The sequence below is a fragment of the Ictidomys tridecemlineatus genome, chromosome 5 (assembly GCF_052094955.1).
Source record: "Ictidomys tridecemlineatus isolate mIctTri1 chromosome 5, mIctTri1.hap1, whole genome shotgun sequence".
Classification (NCBI taxonomy): Eukaryota; Metazoa; Chordata; class Mammalia; order Rodentia; family Sciuridae; genus Ictidomys; species Ictidomys tridecemlineatus.
Genome location: NC_135481.1, coordinates 13,392,689 through 13,399,980, shown reverse-complemented (window position 1 = coordinate 13,399,980; position 7,292 = coordinate 13,392,689). Strand labels below are relative to the sequence as shown.

Genomic DNA, 7,292 nt, shown 5'->3' with positions numbered 1-7,292 from the left:
CACACACACACACACACACACACACACACACACACACACACACCTGGAACCCCATTCAGCCCAGCCCTGTGGAGACTCCACCTTTGAGTGCATGGAGTGGCCACCCCTGGAGAGCAGGCCACTGGGTCCTCACAGCCAGCCCCTCTCAACGACCCTCTCCTCTCAGCAAGTGCCAGGGGGTCAGGCCACGATCTCCAGCAGCCGTGGACAGGGTTATGAAGCGCTTGCTCAGAAACTGCAGATCAGACCGTGGGACAATGCTCAGGGGATAAATCAGCTTCTGCTCCTTCACCTGCTCCTCTCTTAGACGGCTCCTGCTTCCCAGACCCCATCTGCCATGGGGACTAGCAAAGATCTGGGCAAGAATAAGCCTTCTGGATGGGAACCCCTTCTCTGGCCCTATCAGTTCCCTCCCAGGCTCTGGGATCCAGGACCTGCCCTGCCCATAACCCAGAGGCCTATCACATCACAGTGTGACCAACACCTCCAGCCCTCAGCTCTACCCAGCTCCTCCGCTATGGCCCTCAGGGTAGATTCACCTCTTTCCATTCTTGACTTTCCAGGTGACCACAGCCCACTTTCAGGCCCAGTCCACTTTCCCTGAGGTCTTCCTCAAGGGCCTCATGCCTGGCTCCAAGGGGGTCGGTAACCAGTGTTGAAACTGAACTGGGTCCCCACCCACTGTGTCAGGGACTTTGACTCTCTCCTACTTGGAGTTCTGTCCTTTGGGGCACCCAACTCTAGCGTAGCTGCAGCACCTCCATGCGGCAGCGCATCCAGGAGAGGGTTTCAGACGACACCCCCACCCTCTGGCCACAGCACTTCATTCCCTTCATGAGAAACTGACTTTAGTGGCTCAGAAGGCTGAGGCAGGAGGATCACAAGTTCAAAGCCAGACTTAGCAACTCCGTGAGACCCTGCCTGTAAATAAAATACAAAAAAAAGGGCTGGGGATGTGCACCCCTGGGATCAATCCCTGGTACCAAAAAAGGAAAAAGAAAGAAACTTACTTTATTAAGCACAACTTCATGGGAAAGATCAATAACCAGTGGCCCAGGCCAGACAACGTAGTAAGCCCTCAGAAGTCAGGGTTCCTGGGGAGCAGAGGCGGCCACTCGAATCACCTCCACTCTGGCATCAGGTGCAAATCACAGTCAGGTCTGGCCTCCACTCAAAGCACGGTCCTCCAGGCCTGGCTTCCACCAGCAGCGCAGTCCCAAGTGTCCCTTTGCACTCGAAGCCATGCTGACCGCTGATTCCCACCAGGCCTTGAGAATAGCAGGAGCAGAACGAAGGATCTGGGATTGCAGAAAGATGGCGTGAGGAAAAAAGACGGAACCTGGAATCAGATGTTCAGCCACCCCGATTCATCGTGCCGTGCCGAGGACATCACCGAATCCCTCAGTTCCTTTATCCATAAAAAAGAGGGAAATATAGCACTCATTTTGTGGGTGGTAAAAAGAGACACAGAAGTGCCAGGTCTGAAGAGATGCAGAATGAGTAGGGCCAAGTCCCCGACTGGCTGAGGTCTCCTGTAATTACTGAATGATAGATTCTGAAGGAGTACGAAAGGGAGAAGGGGCAGGAGGGGGTGTCGCAGAATTTTGAGGAATTCCTGGAAGACAGCTGCAGGAACGGGACTGACAAGAAACAAGCCCAGAGAAGAATCACCATCCAAGACATAAGGAGTCCCAGGAGAAGCAAACAGAGACTCCCAAGTACAAATGTGAATCGGCATCCAAGGATCTCCAAATATTTGAGGAAAACCAGCAATATAAGCCCTGACCTCATAAAAGGAACTAACACCCAAGGGAACAGCATCAACAGAGGAGGCAGAAGACAATGTTAAAATAAAAATTAATATTCTCAGAAAGATTCAAGATGACACACACATAAAGAATAATTAGTTGTGATGAAAAGCAGCAATTCTTGAACATTAAAATGTGATTATAAAAATTATACTCATAATTGATGGACTGAACAAAGGAACGAATCCAATTAGTGAGTGGGACAGTGGAGATCCACAAGTCCCCAACACAAAAGAGCAGGCCAGAGAGGGGGCCAGGGCCAGCCGGGGCCTGGTGGGAGGGGAGCAGGCGGGACCTGAAAGGGGTCTGTGGAGAGCAGCCTGGTGTAGCAGAAATAATTCCTCCATCATCACACAGACACTATTCATGAGCGTATGGAGGCTTTTTGTGTGTGAATTATGCAAAAGTAGCCTTCAGCCTAGTCCAAGTCAAAAAAATTACAGGTTCAGAATCAATGGAGTCTGCATTAGCTACGTTTGAGTGCTCCCAGCTCTCAAAGGACACGTGTGTGTGTGTATGAGCATACACACACACACACACACACACACACACACACACACAGTCACACACACAGTCACACGCCTGCACGGCTGAGCAGTGAGGTTTCCTAGTGATCATGTAGCCCCATGCTCTTTTTGCAGAGATGAAGAAACTGAGGTGAACAGAGGCCACGCTGGCCCAGACTCCCTCTCAACTCCTCTGCCTGTCCACCCTTCCAGAAGGCTCCTGGGTGTCGCAGCTCACCAAGCCCAGCAAGTCACTTCTCGGGTGTTGGCTCTGCATAGACTCTCCCTCCAATTGGGGTGGGACAAGCCCCAGGGCTTCGGAGCAACACCTGCCCTGTGGGCAGCTCAGGGAGGAGGACACCCCCAAGGAGTCCTGAGAGCCATCTTCAGATGGGTTTGGGCAGCAAAGGGGGGGAAAAAAACAGCTGCTGTCATTTCTGCCACTTGCTTGCCCCCCCTCATGGCCCCAGGGGCCTGGCCTGTCTGTCTTGCAGGCGGCTCCTGCATTGAGCTTGTTTTCATTCCCACCCACGTCACCTCATTTTCTCAGGACACACTTCCCCTCTAGTTTGTAGTACCCCACGACATGGTCCAAGGCTGGTTTTCTGTTCTCCCTGCTCTTGACTGTGTGTGTGTGTGTGTGTGTGTGTGTGTGCGCGCGCGCGCGCACGCGCTCATGCGCTCATACACGCACGCACGCACGCACGCACACACACACACACACACACACACACGTGTCCTTTGAGAGCTGGGAGCACTCAAACGTGACTAATGCAGACCCCATTGATTCTGAACCTGTAATTTTTTTGAGGAAAAAAGGAACCTAAAATGTATAAAACCCCTCCTACATGCCAGACTCTCTGTGGGGCACATGACATTACTGGGCCTCTTTTGATGGTCACAGCAACTGTGATACAGGCAAGCTTTCCCCCTTTTATGGATGGGAAAACTGAGTTCAGAGAGATGAAGTAACTGGTGAAGGGCCACACAGCCAGCAGATGGGGAAAGCAGGAACAGTTCAGGCCTCCCTCACTCCTGGCTCCTCCTGTCCCCTCCCTGCTCCCCCAACTTCCAGTGAACTTAAAGTCTCCTGGGGCTTCTGGGAAAGGGCATTCTAATTGGGGCAACAAGTCGCTCAAGTCGCTTGAGAATGATATTAACACCAGGTGGCAGGTAGGTCATGGCCAAACGGGGCCCTGCTGTGAGATTCAAAGCCATGTGCTCAGGGCGGCTTCAGAGGCAGGCAGGGTCCCAGCTAGAGGGTGAGCAGGCAGGCTTTGGAGAGCAGAGGAGAAGGAAGCGAGGGAGAAGTTCTGGGCTGAGCAGACAAGATATCCTATGGCTTTAAAAAGTCACATCCAGCCACCCCTCTGCCTTTAAAGGAAGCAGGGATGTGAAATAACAGGGAAAGTTCATGGTGGCCCGGGGCCTTCTACTGGCCTAGCAGTGGGATGTGGGGGGTTGGGGAGGTATGCAACAAAAACCAATCCCCGAAAAGGGAAGAAGGACGCGTCAGGCCTCTGGGGATCCCACGGGTGGTTTTGATTTTTACAGAAATAGGTGCCAGCCCCAAGAGAGAGTGTGGAGAGCTGAAAGCTGGTCTTCTGGTGGCAGCAAAGGAGGCCTGAACTTCCAGGGGCAGCCAAGGAGGGTAGCCAAGGAGGGGGTGGAAGGCAGAGAAAACAGGGAGAGAGGAGAGAAGGGTCCCCAGAGGGCAGCTGGGGACTGGGAAGCATCTCCCAGGGAGCAGTGGCTGAAGATCTGCAGGGATGAGTGACTCTCAATTCCAAGTTCATGGCTACAGCTCAAGTCCACGCCTCATGGTCCACATGGCCTCAGCTTGGTGTGCAGCAGCCTACAGCTGGGGCTGCTCTAGGGACCCCCCCCCCCGGCCCCCAGGTGGTGGAAGGCACCTGGCCTTGGACCTCCCTTTATTCACCAAATGGGGACTTTCAGTGTTTTTATTTAAGTAGCAAAGGGTGATTCTGTTACAGGAGGGTTTGGGGGACAGCCAAGTGGTTGATAAATAAGTTATAAAAGCTGAAAAGTGGAGACAAGTGTGCAAATGAGGTTGACATTTTTCATTCACAGGCAAAAGCCTCATCATCAAGCCATGCTGACTGTTCTTCTCTGTTTTGTAAAGGTGTTCTGTGGTCTGGCAGCAATTAAAGTGCCACTTCAGTAGCAACTAAAAGTTCATGCATTGACTGAGTGTTCACTATCAGCTACCACACTTCTGAGTGCTTCACAGTTATTAAATCAATTAATACCCATCACCACCCCATAGGTAGGCATCTGTAAGGATGAAGAACTTGAGACACAGAGAGGATACTTTACCTGCTGAAGGCACATAGTAAGGGGCATAAGTGAGATTCTGCCCCAGGCTGTCTGGCACCAGAGTCTCCCTTTCAATCTTTTCATGTTATAATCTCCCTATAGTATGGAAGCTCTGTCTTCTGTCTCTCTTTACAAGACCAGAACTAACTGCTCAGAGAGTCACCAGGAAACCTATAGACTCTCACGACGACACAAAGATTTGAACTTGTATCAGGTGCCGTGGTGCACACCTGTAATCCTAGCTATTTGGGGGGCTGAGGCAGGAGGATTGCAAGCTCTAGGCCTACCTGGACAACTTGGCAAGAACTTTATCTTAAAATAAAAAGGGCTGGAGATACAGCTCAACCGTAAAGCACCTATGGGGTTCCATTACTGGTAGCCCACACGCACACACACATACACACAAAGATTTGAAATTGCTCTGGGTCAATCCAAAGGATCAAATCAGGATCAGCAAATACAAGTAACATGGAAATGGATTCCAGCCCCAAGGAAGGGAGACTTTTCTAACATCCTGAGCCATACCACAAATGCAGGGTCTCAGGAGGTTGTGAGGACCCTGCCATCGGAGTGACACAAGCAGAGACTTGCCAGCAACTGGGTTTAGAAGCACACTCAGCAAAGGAGTCCTTTAAGATACTTTCCAGCTTGAGATTCCATGACCCCAAGAAACTTCCCCGGTCTAGGAAACACCTCTCAAGATCAGATACCAGGGATCACAAGGATCCATAGGCTTCAAGCTACTGAAGGTTGGTTGTGTTGGCCATCTCTGGAAACCGTTTCCTCTCCTCGCCTTCATGGCGAACTCCAAGCCCACTCTTACTGGACACAGGGTCACCAGGGCCCTCCCCACCCTGTTTCCTGTCTCGCTTCTCTGAATGACCCCACTTTCTTGGTTATGGTTCATCTGCTCCTGCTCAGGGAGCACCTGAAGGCAGACACCAAGCCCTAGCTGTGTCTCTAAGCGCTCACGGAGAGGAAAGGGGTCAGTGGGATCAATTTGATTCAGCAAATAGGTCTCAGCGCACAGCCCTTCACGCTCTACGGTGACTCTTGACACACAGGGCGTGTCCTGAGCACTGGCTCACCTCCCCTTTGAGCAGCCAGCTCTACCTCCTCGCTCTCTCTGACCCACGTGTGTCCTATCAATGCCTCACAGATGAACGATGCTGGGGTTTCCTTTCCTCTTAGGCGGCTTGCTCTTGGCTCTGTTCTCCAGGATCCACATGAGGGGAAGTGACCAGATGTCCAGCAGCCCGGGTCCTTGTTATTGTGCTGGCTGCTTTGTCTGTGCCTGCCGGGCACACTTGGAGGCAGAGTCCCCCTTAAAGGAAGTGCTTGCAGGGAGGGCTGGGGCAGGCAGCCTAGCTGTGGCCCTTCAGGATTCCTCAGGGCAGAGGGAGCAGACACACTCCAAGTCACCACCCTTCCTAGGAGACCAGGTAGGGGAATGTGCGGGAAAACCTCAGTGGCCTCCTGATGCAGAAGGGCCCACTTGCAAGCTTATGGGAACTAAGATTTGGGAGGTTTCCCACCAGACCCTCATAAGAGCGGCTCATTGTGTCCAAACTATCCAAGCAACACATTGCCTGCTGAACACCTGCTTTTCTCCAGGGAGCCTGGAATTTGGCACTTGGCAGGCAGAGGGTGCCTGCATCACTAGCTCTACCCCCACCATCCCAGCCAATCTCCAGGCCCCGAGTCGGTAATGAGCTTCTCCACTTGCAACATTTCACAATTGCGGAGCAATGCGTTGCTGGAGAAATGAAGTGCGTCCTGCGTGATGCCCCTGGGAGAGGACGCCTGGAAGCCTGCGTCTCGTTTCCTGGTCTCCTCATCATGCATCTTTTGCCTTCACTGGTGTTGCTTTGTATCCCCTCACTGTGACGAACAGTGCTACTCCGTACTGAGTCCTGACCCTGCTAGCAAATCATCGAATCTGAAAGTTACCTGAGGGACTTCCGGTGCATGGTATTATACAGGGATATTTGGCTCCAGAGCTCCCACAAGGTCAGACAAGGTTGTAGTTGGACCCGTCTCACAGGTAACCTCGCCTTTGGCACACTACTTCCTTCTCTTCTGCCATGGCCCTTGGCCCCAAAGACACTCCTAAGTGAAGGAGCCTGCTTGCCTAGGAACTTGACCTGCAACAGATGCATGCCAGGACGTGCAAGTCACCAGGCATTTTGTGGTGTGTTGATTTCATCACCACAGCCTTTTACAGAGGAGGATACAGGAGCTGAGAGAAGTTAAGGGGTCTGTCCAAGGTCACAGAATGTGTGAACTTAGGAGCTGGGACTGGATCCCGGTCGGGATGCTTCTGCAGTGCTTGGCCTGGCTCCTGACTCAGGCTGCCTCTCCCCTGCCGCTCTGAATGGCGGATGTGTGGTTATGTGTTCCCCAACTAAGATCTTCCCTCAGTGAAAGAGTAATTCAGTGACGGGAACAAGGCAGAATGTTTCTTCTCTCCCTGAAGGATTCACGGGGAGAGGACAAGTAAACAGAGCTTCTGAAAGAGGGACCTGCAGTTCTCAACTCTGTCCAGCCCATGCAAGGCTCAGGCACCTGCACACGGGCACGCTGTAGCCAGGACCTCTGGCCTCCCAGGCCTAGAGTCTGTGCAGAGGGGTCTGTCCCTCTG

General features: G+C 52.4%; 1 long non-coding RNA gene across 1 annotated transcript in view; it reads right to left on the bottom strand.

Moving 5' to 3' along the window:
- Positions 1-991: 991 nt before the first annotated feature.
- LOC120886483 (uncharacterized) overlaps positions 992-7,292 on the bottom strand; it is an 83,343-nt gene continuing 77,042 nt past the window's right edge. Inside the window, exon 3 of the long non-coding RNA XR_013438713.1 lies at positions 992-1,298. This is a non-coding gene — a long non-coding RNA (uncharacterized LOC120886483). The remainder of the gene's footprint in view (positions 1,299-7,292) is intronic.